Source organism: Eubalaena glacialis, chromosome 9 (assembly GCF_028564815.1).
Source record: "Eubalaena glacialis isolate mEubGla1 chromosome 9, mEubGla1.1.hap2.+ XY, whole genome shotgun sequence".
Lineage (NCBI taxonomy): Eukaryota > Metazoa > Chordata > Mammalia > Artiodactyla > Balaenidae > Eubalaena > Eubalaena glacialis.
The window spans coordinates 101410744-101424733 of NC_083724.1; positions in this window are offsets into that span (position 1 = coordinate 101410744).

A 13990-nucleotide genomic window follows, 5' to 3' on the forward strand; every position below is an offset into this window, starting at 1 on the left:
AATAAGACAACTTGCAACTTTTAGGTTGTGCATTTTTATCCAGTTGATGGTCTTTAGCTTGAGATGATATTTAAGGTGGTGGCTTGGGCCATTTTGGAGACTTACTCAGTTTTCCTGGGGATCTCCCATGTATACAGGGAGTATACATGTTATTAAACTTCTGTTTGTTTTTCTCCTGTTAATCTGTCTTTTATTACAGTGAGGTTTCAGCCAAGAACCTGTAAGGGTAGAAGGAAGATTATTCTTCCTCCCCTAGAGGGGAAAGAGGAAAAGGGGAAGTCTACTTTGATGGCCCTTCAGGTTATTCTGGAACACCCCTAGTTCTCCAGAGAAACCACTGAAGTAAACAATCTTAGGGTACAGTGACATTTTAAAATTCTCCAGATTGTTTTTTCCCTCAACACTGACAAGAACCCCAGGGACAAGAAGAACATATTAGAGGAAATGACTCACATCAAACCCATATTACCTCCATTGGTTAAGCAATGCCAGAAACATCTCTCCTGGGAGGAAAATTTTATGCCAAAAAGATTGAAAAACATGAAGAGTGCTTTCTGAGAGACACTAGTTTTTTCTTATTGCTTGTGCACTCCAGATCAGCCTATCTGCCAAAATACCTCAGTTGATGCCACAAGACACAGAACTGTCCTGTCAAGCTCTGCCTGAATTCCTGGCCCACAAAATTGTGGGATGTAATAAAACAGTTGTTGTTTTAGGTCAGTAAATTTGGACATATTTTGTTACTCAGTAATAAAGAAAACTAAAACAGTAGTATCTCAGAAAAGTAATTTACTGGTTTTTATATCTGAAAATTCCAAGGGGAGTTCTGGTTTCACATACGGCTTGATACAAGTGCACCTATTTTTTTTTTTTTTTTTTTTTAATTCCTTGCGTCTGTGTTTACACCATTCTCAGGGCCACCTCTACTTGTTGTAAGATGAGAGCTGGCCAGTCTTATATTCACAGGTACAAGATCAGTGGAAAGAGAGGACCCAAAAAAAGTGTTACTGGTTACTTTCCAACCAATATCTAAAGAGTCCTGAAATTCACCTCGATAAGACTGGCTCAGGTCCCAAACAATCATTAACCACTGTTGTCAGAAAAATGGGATATGTTGGCTGGCTTCTAGCCTGAGTCTCATGCTTCACATTTGGAACAAGGATGCTAACCTGTATTAATCTTTTAAAAATGTTTCCATATTTTATGATGATTTGAACACCACCAGGCCTTGCAGACCTGGGGAGGTACTATTAATACATATCAACCAAGTCAGAGTCCATACCACCCCCATCTATCTTCTTTTAACTGGTTCCTGTAGTTCAGACAACTTCCTTTCTTAAATCAACCCAGAGCCAGGTACCAGATAACTAAGGACACCCCTATAGCCTAGAGCCCAGCAAAATTATTCAAACTTTCCAGTCCTAAGCCTGCTCAGCTTCTTACCTTGCCTCGCCCATTCCTTCTTGCAAAAAACCACAATGGAGTCTTTTGCCCATATTTTCACCATACACCTTCTGCATCGTATCAACCCAGGTGCTTTCCCATGTGGCGCTGCATGGTGTGGCATGCCTCCTCCTCTTGGAAACTGTGAGCAACAAATGGCAATCGTCTCCTGATCTGTTGGCCTCACCATACCTGCATAAAAACAAAATCCCAGGTACATTTTAAAACAAAAACTTACCCAAACCACGTGCTCCAACAAAAACCAGGAAATATTACTCTAAAGCACATATGTAATGAGTATCCACAAATTATTATGGTTAGTATATTAATTTCCTTTTGCTATTGAAATGAATTATTACAAATTTAGTGACTTAATCAACACAAATATGTTATCTTACATTTCAGGAGTTCAGAGGTCTGAAATGAGTCTCACTGGGCTAAAATCAAGGTGTCATTATAGCTGTATTCCTTCTGGAAGCTTTAGGGAAGAATTCATTTTCTTGCCTCTTCCAGTTTCTAGAGGCTGCCTGCATTCTGTGGCTCACTGTCTTTGCCCATCTTCAGAGCCAATAATGGGAGGTAGCTTCTTTCTGTAATAACATGCCTGATACGGACTCTTCTGCTTCCCTCTTCCCCATTTAAGAATCCTTGTGATTACACTGGGCCCATCCATATAGTCCAAGATAATTTCATTTTAAAGTCAGCTGATTAGCAACTTTAATTTCATCTGTAACCTTAATACCCTCTTACCATGTAACACAATATATGACACAGAAGATGTTTCTGATCTGTAATGCTGAGGTGCAGAGGCTTAAAAAATTTACAGTGTGGTATGGGTGGCAGAGAAAAACTGTCATTGTCTCCTTTTTTATCATATTTTTATAGCCAAATGCATAGTCCCTAGCACTTAGTACATGCTGAATAATTTTGTCGAACTAACCTGATAAGCCAATACCTCAGTTGTTGCCCTCATAATAAAATTTTTAAAAATATGTGTTCCATTCTCCAAAAAGAAAAGAAATTTTAAAAGGGAAGACTAGTAGGCAAGGTAGTAAAAAATTTTTTAAAAGAAGCAGGAGGAATCAGAATAATCTCAGGAGGCAGATACAGCAAAGTCAGTCTGGATTTAAGCTCCTTCTTTGGAATGTCAAAACTTGGTTCCCCAAATACCATCAACACAATCTGATAGTAAAACAAAGCTGAGTATATTGCTTAGTTCAGTAAGGAAGAATGCCATATAACGAAGCTTTGGCAGTGTCTTGGAGCAAGGATGATAAAGTCAGAATTTATTGAGAATTGGAAGTTTCATTTAAGATGGAACTTTAAAAGCAGAAGTTTGGGGAGGATTCAGTAAGGATCACAATGGGGTTCAACACACTACACTCCCCAAATATGGCACCTTGACATATTGAATATTTTAAGCTGACGGAGTTTGAGAAAATGGCAGAAGCAGAAAAGTCTGCTGACCTTCCCCTGTCCTCAATCCTTCTAACAGGTCATAAAACCCTCATGTAACAAATGCTCCCAGAGGAAAGGAGCATCTTTATCTCTGAAGACAAAAGGACATTGAGAAGAATCCCAACAAAAAGGCCTTGCTAAGCATTCCCCCAGTTTATTACACTTATCTCATGCTCTGACCTACCATGCTTCCATGTGACTGCTCACGCTTCATCAAACCTAGCATAACAATACTCAGGCCTATTTCTTTGGGTCTTCATTTTCTTTTGATGGTCCGCATGTCACGTAAACTTACATTTAGTAACTTTGTGCATTTTTCTTCTGTTAAACCATCTTTGTCAGCTTAATTTTCAGACCCAGCCAGGGGCCCTAACAGGGTCAAGGAAACCTTTTTCTTCCTCTACAATCACAATCCAACAGTCCAGGCTTGGAAACCACAAGATGAGGAATTTGTGGTGTATATCATTTGTTGATGTTTTTCACTGAAGAATTAATGAATCTTTTGGAAAGTTTCTATAATGACCAATCAAATTGCTTGGCCAGGAGACTCCTGGAAGAATAAGGCCATGCCAATAAAGACAGAGGACAGTTGAGTTCATATAGATAATTGGGTATGGTTTTGGTACTCAGTGTCCAGGCTAACTGAGGGTATAGACACTGTCTGTTCTCAGGGATTAGGCTGACATTAGGTTGGAATTAGGTTTCCTTTGAGAAGGGGGGATAAAGTCAAAGGGAATCGTATGTCAGATGATCAGGCATAGCGCTAAAGAGCCCCCATTTGTGGAAACTGAGTGACTTTATACTGTTTTTTAACAGTAAAGATAGGAGGAAAGCATTCTTCAGGGAATATGGTGACATCGAGAATATTTAGAGCTATTTGTTCTTGCTTAAAGCTTAGTGTATTTATACAAATATAAAAATAACTTATTAGAAAAGGAATAAAAATGGCAGGTGGAATGAAAGTGAGTCAATGAGAAATAGGTTTACAATTCTGTGTGCTGTGCCATTTTATGACCTTGTTGAGAATATCTCATGCATCGTTAGTGCTGGCAAAAAATGTAACTTCCAGATCAAGTGCTGACTTTGATGTATAAGTCACACCACAGGTCACTGGAAATATTCTCTGCCCTTCCTAAATAAGGAGCAACTGTAAAGACTTTCCAAAAAAGAACTATGCCATGAAATACCTCAGCTCCCTAAGGCATCCATCCTTTCCTTGGGCCTGGTACCTGAGATTGAGCCTATCCCCAGGAGGTAGATTATGAAGCAACCATGATTGCAAAAATGGGAATTTCTTCCAATAGACTTGAAATTGCCTACAATGAACAGAAGAGTGGGTCCAGGGCTCACAAAAGGTCCTTGGCCAACTGACAAGGACAGACACCTGGAATGAAAATTCTCCATGAATTTACTTGTCACCTGTGGGTCCTGAGATAGGTGATTGTGTTTTCACTAAGGTAGATAATTACTAGTTACCAGGAATTGTCTGGTAACTAGATCTTCCCAAACTGTACCCTGTGGTCCTAATATGTATTTTGTTTTTAGAATTGTCCTTTAACAACTTAATTTGGGAAACACTGGATTAAAAGACTGTAATCCCAAGGTACTCATGAGACTTCCACCATTTTGCTCCAACTTCTAGTTGTTCATGCCCAAGGACTGGAAGATGCTTGGAGAAGCTGCACGGCAGTGGCTGCTGGTAGAATTCACCATGAGAATGAAAATGGCCATACTCTGTTAGACCCATTTTCTGTGTCCCTGGAGCAGGGCTGGATTCTGAGGGGAGAGGGAATGAAAGATCTTCTCTTAGATTCTTATAAGCTGTTGCCTGGTGAAAACCCGTGTTTTTATTTGGAACCTCATAAAGACAAGTGAAAGTACGTCCTGTTTCTGGTCCTCACTGAAAGAACAAAGCACTCAATCAATGCCTGCCATCCTTCTGTTATTCTCAGCCTTTCTCACTCTTGGCCTGTGTTTGAAATCAAACTCTTTACTCTCATCCAGTTACAAAACAAATGTCCTCTGTATATCAACAGTTCTAGCCACTGGGAAACAGGAGGGATTGTTTTCAGCAGCTTTTACCAGCTCAATTAGCAAATGCTTACTTATATAAAGTAGTTTCTTTACTTCAGGCTTCTCAGGGTTTAAATATGCTAACAGGCAAATTTATTTGGCCCAAATTCTTTTTGCTTGGTACATCTTTGTGATGGTTCACAAACCCCTAGTTTCATCAGATTATAGAAACATACATTGCAGAAATAACTGCATAAGTCTTCTCTGCTCAAAACTGAGAAGTAGAAAGATAGACAAGCTTCTCTCTGGGCTCTATTTCATCTTTAGGATTTCTCTTTTTGGTGGGTGAGAGCTGAAGTATATGTTTCTGAAAAGGCTGTGTCAAAAAATCCTACATTTAGAACACATCAAATTTTAGGCAATTAGGGACTCGTAGAGCTTACTGTATCTGCAAGGTTTAGAATTTTTTTAAGGAGTAATTTTTAGGTCTTTGCATTCAATAGCTATAGGATTCAGTAACTATAAGATCTGATACTCATCAGAGCCAAGTACAACCACTTTGGAAAAAAACTGCTTGTCAATACCTATTAAAGTTTTGACATAAAGAAAAATGCACAGCCTGAGAGTTGTGAGTTTAAGTTTTATTCAGGATCTTACTGAGAACTACAGCCCAGGAAACAGCCACTTGATAGCAATCTGCTCCAAAGAGGTAGGGGAGAAGCCAGTATATACATGAATTTTTTGGCTAGGAAATATATGTAGTCAAGTATACATCTTAGTAAAAATTAAATTACTGCTTATTACAAAGAACAGATATCTCAAGTTAATGATTTTAGTGCTTTCCTATGTATGGAAAGATGCCAGAATCTTGGGTCATTGAAATTCTTCCTGAGATATGCATCTTAACTATCTAGGGGCTCTGTTTATGCAAAGCACAGAATGCCTCATACTTTTGTTTCCACCCTGAACGCCCCTAAGGGCACACTGTCAGTGCACTGCAGTGGGTTGTGACTTAACCTTTTGTATCACTTGACGATGAGTGACACTCTTTGTTCTTTTTTTGTTCACAAAAGCTAAGCATACTTATGACCCAGCAATTCCACTCCTGGTTCATACTCAGCAGAGATGAGTGCTTATGTCCAGATATCTACTGGAATGAGAATGGAAGCTTTCTTGATGACCCCAAACTGAAAACAACCAAAGTTTCATCAGTAATAATCAACAGTATAATAAATAAACAAATCTGATACCTTTATAAAACAAAAAAAAGAAAGAACTAATGATCCAGCTACTTATATTTTTGTTTCTTTAAACATTGAATGAGGTGAGTTCTTCCTGAATCAGCTGTTTGCAAGAGACTTGCAAGAGGGTGGAGGCAGTACCATATTTAAGGCCACTTTCTTTATGAAACAGTATTTGCATGAGTTCTTAGCCCTTGCTTTTCCCCATGATTAGCATTTCAGAGTTGCTTAAAATGCAGAGTCTATGTCCTTCACTATTCCTCACCAACAGACTGCCTTCTACAAATATAGCTGTTTGTCCTTTTTCAACTTCACTTTCCCTATATCTCAAGTCTTTGTGTCAAATGGGTGTAAAAAAAGACCCTACTTCAGTCTGCTTGCCTGTTCTTATTGTTCAGTACAAGGACTTGTGGGTCTTGGGTCACTTTCTTTGGAGAGCTATGTCACTTTCACTTTGTATAAAATAGGCATCCATTATCACATTCCTGTTTGACTTTCACTATATTGCGCAGTTCTGACTCATAGGTTGTAGTCCAGGCTTACAGGTGTCTCTAGTTACATCATACACACACACAAAAAGAACTAATGATCCACAAAAACTGGATAAATTTCTCAAACATAATCTTGAAAGAAGCCAAAACACAAGAGTACCTACTATATGATTCCATTTACATAAAATTTAAAAATAATCTGTAGTGATAGAAGTCAAAATAATGGTTCTCCTTGGAGGGTACTGAGAATGACTTCTGGGTGCTGGAAAGATCTGTGTGATAGTTACATAAGTGTGTGCATAGTGTAAAAATTCATTGAGCTACACTTTACTATATGTAAATTATGCCTCAATTAAGAAGGAGAAAAGGGGGGAGAAGGAAGGAAGGAAGGAAGAATAGAAGAAATCTCCATGCTTCTGCATTCCATAACTCTGGGAGCCAACAAAAAGAGCAAAACACATAGTAAAATGATCCTCATCAGAGCCAGTTACATTCCCTGCCACTTTGATGCTGTGGGTTGCCTCTGATTGGTCAACCAAACTTTCTAAGACCAACTTGAGTTATTTTGCTGTTTAAACTACCTGTTCTACAGACTTACAGATATGGAAAACAAACTTATGGTTACCAAAGGGGAAACATGGTGGGGGGGTGGGGGGAGAGGGATAAATCAGGAGCATGGATGAACACACACACACTACAATATATAAGATAGATAACCAACAAGGACTTACTGTATAGCGCAGGGAACTCTACTCAATATTCTGTGATAACCTATATGAGAAAAGAATCTAAAAAAGAATGAATGTATGTATATGTATAACCAAATCACTTTGCTGTACACCTGAAACTAACACAACATTGTAAATCAACTATACTCCAATAAAATTTTAAAAATAAACTACCTGTTCTAAAAATGATTATGACTAAAACTGTTTTCCATCATTTTTATAGCTCTGCCACTCATTCTCTGATTGAATTAAGAATAGAGTGACCAACCATACATGTTTGCCTGGGAATCTCTGTGTTTTAGCAATGTAAGTCCATATTTTGGGACCCCTTACTCACTCAGTCTTGGGCCAGTCAGCCAACCTCATCACCCTAATTAGAATCTATCTTCTCCTTTCTTGTCTTGAAAGATCAGAACAGATATGTTCTTGCCATGAGTACTTGGGCAATTTCAAGCTATTTCATGGGACACGTTTCTCTTTGGCAAAGAAAAGGATATATCCCCCCAGTATTTACTCTGAAATTAGTCCAAAACTATGAAAGCTCTTGGAAATTAGGTCTAATGCATTTATCACTACAGTAGGAGGATGAGAAGAGGGAGAAATAAATGTCTTCCAGAATCATCCCCAGATTATATACACACACACACTTTTGAACAACAAATCTTTATTTTGAAATGGATGACTTAAGGACTGTGGTATCAGGAGGGAGTGATTCTTTGTTTTTTTGTTTTGTTTTGTTTCTTATAAATGTATTACATAATAATATAATAATTATTATCGATAATAGTAATAATATAATAAACATAGATCTCTGTGGGGTGTATCACAAAGTTAGGGTCAGGAGTGATTCTTTGTGCTGGCAGTTTTGGTGATTATTTATGAGAGTAAGTAGCTATGATAGTGGCAATGAGGCTGAACAGTTGTGTTTTAGGACTCTCCTGAGATGGACACCTTAGGCTCAAGGCCTGCTTTACAAGGTTGATTTTTTCAGTGTCCCAAAGAAACCTGCAAGCTCAGGTTAGGTTCTGGCAGGTGTTAGCAGCAAGCGAAGGCCAGTCTAGCAGAGAGAGGCATGTGGACCTACAATCAGGTGGGGTAGGCAGTGGTGGTGTGCTTCAGGGGATTCATCTTTCAAAGAGCATCTATATCAGGGGAGAAACTATCAAAACCTATGCAGGATGTCAGGTGCTAGACAAGTGAGCTCAGTAGGAACACTAAAGTAGATGGTCTGTCCTGGGAGCTTGGCCAACATGATAAGGAACAAGGGAAGGAAGTGACTTAGTGGATGTAATATCCTCTAGACAGTGTACAGCAGCGCCACTAATTAAAATTCTAAGCTTTGGAGGGGTCACTAACATTCTTCCTGCCCAGATCAAGATCAGCACAGATGCTTAGCTGAACCCAGGTGATAGGCCCAGGGGCTGTGCTGAGCAGGGCTGAGGGAAAGCAGAGCCAATGGAGCCTCTCTACTGGTAAGCCCTTATTGCTGCACATGGTTGAGAAGACTCTTTGGTGACACAAAGTAACTTTTTGGTACTTTCTGAAGACCTATCATGTGTGTTCATCCCTGGGCTAAATCCTGGGGAACATACCAGAGAGGTTAGGCCATGGTGTCTATCTTAGTTAGTTTGGGCTGCAATACCAAATCATCATAGATGGGGTGGCTTGAACAATTTATTTCTCACAGTTCCAGAGGTTGGGAAGTCCAAGATCAAGATGTCAACAGATTTAGTGTCTGGTGAGCATCTGCTTCTTGCTTCACAGACAGCAATCTTCTCACTGTGTTCTCACATGTCAGAAGAGGTGAGAGGGCTCTCTGAGGTCTCTTTCAAAAGGTATTAATTTCATTCATGAAGACTCCACCATTACCTAATCACCTCCCATATTTCCATCTCCAAATACTATCACATTGGAGATTAGGTTTCAACATAAGAATTCGGGGAAGGTGCAAACATTCATTCCATAACTGTGCCTTACCTCAAGGAGCTTGTTATGACATGATGGTAATGCAACTGTCCAAGATGAAGTTGCAAGGTTGACCCTTGTTTAAATCACAAAGGTCAATGTTGGCTCCTTAGAATCAGGTTAGGACACACTACATAATATGGGTCACGTGGTATGTTGAGAGCAGGAATGGATTGGACAGCCCTGAGATGGGTAGCCATCTACAATGTATGTATCTCTAATTGTAAGGTCTGTTCTAAAGGTAGAGGGCTTCAAAAATTATGTCAGTGTACAAGTTAATGTTTGGTAAGCCCTTGTTTTATGGGAACTGCAGTTTTAAGTGAGATGATGGCTACAATTAGGAAAAGGTTGCAGGGTCTCAGCAAGGGAGGGTGCTCCTGTTGGCTCCTTGGTCTATAGAATCCTTGGGAAAGAGCTACACTCATTCCAAAGAGTCTCAGCTAAAGAAGGATGGAGGGACTTCCCTGGTGGTCCAGTGGTTAAGATTCTGTGCTTCCAGTGCAGGAGGTGTGGGTTCAATCCCTGGTCAGGGAACTAAGATCCCACATGCCACATTCCATGCGGCCTGGCCAAAAAAAGTAAAAAAAAAAAAAAAAAAAAAAAAAACTAAGGATGGAGAGGCTGGCTGGCTTTGCTAAGGAGGGTAGCTGAAAGCACCAGAGGCCAAAACACCAGAAGTCCTTGACCTTTTAGGTGATTTGGCTTGCAGATGTAGACCAACAGATGACTATTTCTGAGCTTCTTGAGCAAGTGGAACCCACTTGGCTGAATTTCCTCAGTAGTAGGGAGATGTGAGGGTAGGGGAGTCCTGGCAGGGGGTAAAGACTTTCTGGGATGCCAATGTACACAGCTGGGATAGAGTTAGGACCCAGGCCAGGAGTGAAAATAGTCATCAAGTAAGGTTGACAAAATGCAGCCCCGTAACATTTTACTTGGCTTGGTGTCTGTTGACACTTTGATTCCACTCTCTTTTTCCAAGTCTTCAGAAGAACACTAACTCTCTAGACCTACTTTCTATGTTCCTTGTCAAGTAGGTCATTACTGGACAGCATAACAGAAAACAGAATGTGGTTCTCCCTTTGGTCTCTGTTTTAAGAAATATTCTTCTAAAACTTATTTTACCGATTAAATAATACCAGAAAGAAATAATAAATTATGCCTTCATGAATCTTGAAGGTTAACTGTGAATGATCTTCAAAATGTATATATATTTTCAAAGACATGAAATAAACAGCAACCAAATTCTCTGTCAATATGGTATCTCTAACGATGACTTTGAAGGCATGTAAAGCATATCTAATAGTGCATTTAAATTATTTCTGTTAGCATTTATCACTATCTGACCTATATTGTGCTAAATTGTGTATCTCTACCTTGCTACCTTGAAGCTCTAGAGGACCAACACTACGCCTTGTTCATTTCTGCATTCCCTGTAGCACCTAACCTAGCACAGATCCAGACACCCACTAGAGGCTCAATAAATGTTTTTTGAATTAAACTGACCTGGCACCTGGACAGCATGGACAATGTTCCCTGTTGTCTCTGTCCAGCTTCTGTAGACTGGGCATATGTTTAGAATGGATGACATCAACCCAACTTTGAGACTGCTTATGGACGCAGCGAACATGAGCAGCTAGGCAAAATCTCAACAAACTAACAAAAATATAGAGAACACAATGTTGTGTGGCTGCTAGTTATCTGGAACTGCTAAGGAATTTAAAGAGATATAATTGTCTCCTACAATTGTCACAAGGATTTGAGGTAATTCAGTTACCTTCAGCTCATTTGCTGAAGAAATGGTAGTCATTACCATTATCATTATTAATAGATTAATAGTAATAAGCCACCTGGCATAATGATTGAGTGCTTAGAAACAAATTGGCCTTCATCAGAGCCAAGAAAATTCTTTTTGAGGATCATTATTCTGGACTTAATAAATAGGGATGTGGCAACCAACTGGACAGACTGGGGATGAAGCCATATAGATGGCTTTAAGGGTAGTTTCACAAACTCTCACCTTGGCTAAGGAAATCCTACATGTTCTGTAAGATTCAGTTCTGTAGGCTCTGAAAAGCCCTCATCTTCCTCTGCTCCTCTCCTTATGGTAGTCCTCAGAGGTCCCTGGCTCTGCACATCTGAAACTTCTGTCAAACTGCCATCACTCCCCAGGACAGACTTCATCTCCACTCCTAACCAAAAGGAGCCATGCATGCTGAGAGAGACATTTCATAGCCTTGACGGGGGTGAATGGAGAGGACAAACACATTCAACTCGAAAGGGTCTCCCAAGACATTCTTATATGCCCACATCACAACGCTATTCTGAGGAGTACTGCTTTCTTTGCCTATCCCTTGATTAAAGTTTTAATTCAACTTTATATTAGTTATTATATATGTGTTATAGTAATATACCTATTACCTTCTGTCTTAATATGTATTAGTTAATTAATATATAATAATAGAGTAATTATGTTAATTAAATAATAATTTGATTTAATATAGGTTTAAAAAATTATTTATGTCCTTGGCAAGATTTTAAACTTCCTGAAGATAAAGACCATGTCTGACTTATCTTTATCCATACTGCATTAAAAATAGTTGTGTACATGGTATATATTCAGTACATAAATGATACACTACTTACAGAAAAAAATACCCTATAAAGCACTCTATGAGTGACAAATATTTTCATCATAATTATAATACCTTACAGGCAGATGAGGATGAAATCAGGGTCCCCGCTCACTAATTAAAATAAGAACCTCGGCTCTTCTTTCCTGAGTTTCCTACTCTCCAGTTACCCAAGATTCTAAATATCTCAATTGTTACCTCTGCCAGTGTGGCTGATTATTTGCTCCTTCCCCTTATCTTACCACCTATTCTGCCCCAGATGTGGAAATTATTTTCCCTTTAGCACAGATAAAACATTTTAAACAGGGCTTCCCTGGTGGCGCAGTGGTTAAGAATCTGCCTGCCAATGCAGGGGACACAGGTTCGAGCCCTGGTCTGAGAAGATCCCACATGCCGCGGAGCAACTGGGCCCGCGAGCCACAACTACTGAACCTGCGCGTCTGGAGCCTGTGCACCGCAACAAGAGAGGCCGCGACAGTGAAAGGCCCGTGCACGGCGATGAAGAATGGCCCCCGCTTGCCACAACTAGAGAAAGCCCTCGCATAGAAACGAAGACCCAACACAGTCAAAAAAAAAAAAAAAAAAAAAAAAATCTTGATTATCAAGGGGAAAAAAAAAAAAATTTTAAATATTGTTTTTCCTGAGAACCTAAGAGACAAAAATATCCAAATATGGACATAGTTGAATTTGTAGATATAGATGTTTTACTCTTCCTAAAACAAAGTCTGACTATGGTCTGACTTGATTGGAAGATCCTTCAAGGCAACCAATAAGTTTTTCTTTTTCTTATGTTATCTAGTCTCCTGAGAAAGAAGGGTTAATAAACCAAACTATTCCTGTTTCTAGTCTGAGATAGAGATGTGGGGCGAGGACTGGTGTCTTAGTCCATTCTGGTTGCTATAACAAAAATACCATAGACTGGGTGGCTTAAACAACCGGAAATTATTTCCACACTTCTGGAGGCTGGAAAGTCCAAGATCAAGGCACTAGCAGATTTGGTATCTGGTGATGGCTTGCTTCTTGGTTCATAGAGAGCTGTCTTCTTGCTGTGTCCTCACATGGTAGAAGGGGCAAAAGAGGTATCTGGGGTCTCTTTTATAAGGGCAATAATGCCATTCATGAGGGTCCCACCATCATGATCAAATCCAGATGCTCCACCCTCCTATTACTATCACATCAGGAGTTATGACTTCAACATATTAATTTTGAGAGGATATAAATATTCAGCCCACTGCAACTAGGATGTTGCAATAGAGCTGCCTAGGATGCAAAATTTAAAGAAACACTTTCTCTCAGGGTCAGGATAATGCAAATGTCATCCATATTTGACAACTGTCCTGTTTACAGAAGCCAAATAGACAATATGGAGCATTGTCCAGGTGCCAAATCCGTTTAATTCAAAAAGCATTTAAATCAAAATCTTTGAGCTTCTAGTAGGATCTAGGTCTGTGCTAGGTTGGGGACTAGTGCCCTTGCCTGATCCTGAAATTGAGTGCTTCTTTAAGTTCTGTGCCCTAAGTACCACTCTCTCCTCACCATGGTCCCTGTGGAGCAGTACTGACACTCAACCCTAGGCATTCCTTTCTTCTTTCTGAATCTGCTGCTGGTATTGCTGAGAGGCATGAGGTTCTTAGAACCCTCCTTCTGGCTTCAGTGTGTTCTGAATTTCTCCTGCATATTTCCTGATTCCTTTCAGAGCTGGCATGGTATCCTTGCCCCACAGGTGAGGAAGGCATAGGGAAAAGGCACATAGTGTGGAATCATCAGAGCTGCTGATGGGCTAAAATGCTGGCTCTTCCACTTCATGCTTGTATGAAAATAGACAAGGTTCTATATCTCCTTGAACTCATCTATAAAATGGTGATAACAATACTTCCTACTAAAGATAGTTATGTGGATTAAGTGTGGTGTGTATGTAATGTGCACTTGATAAATGTTTATTTTCCACCCCACTGCATCCTTCCCCCATTTCTCAAGCTGACCTAATCTTGGATTTCAGGTTGTTCTGTCCTGCCTTTTAA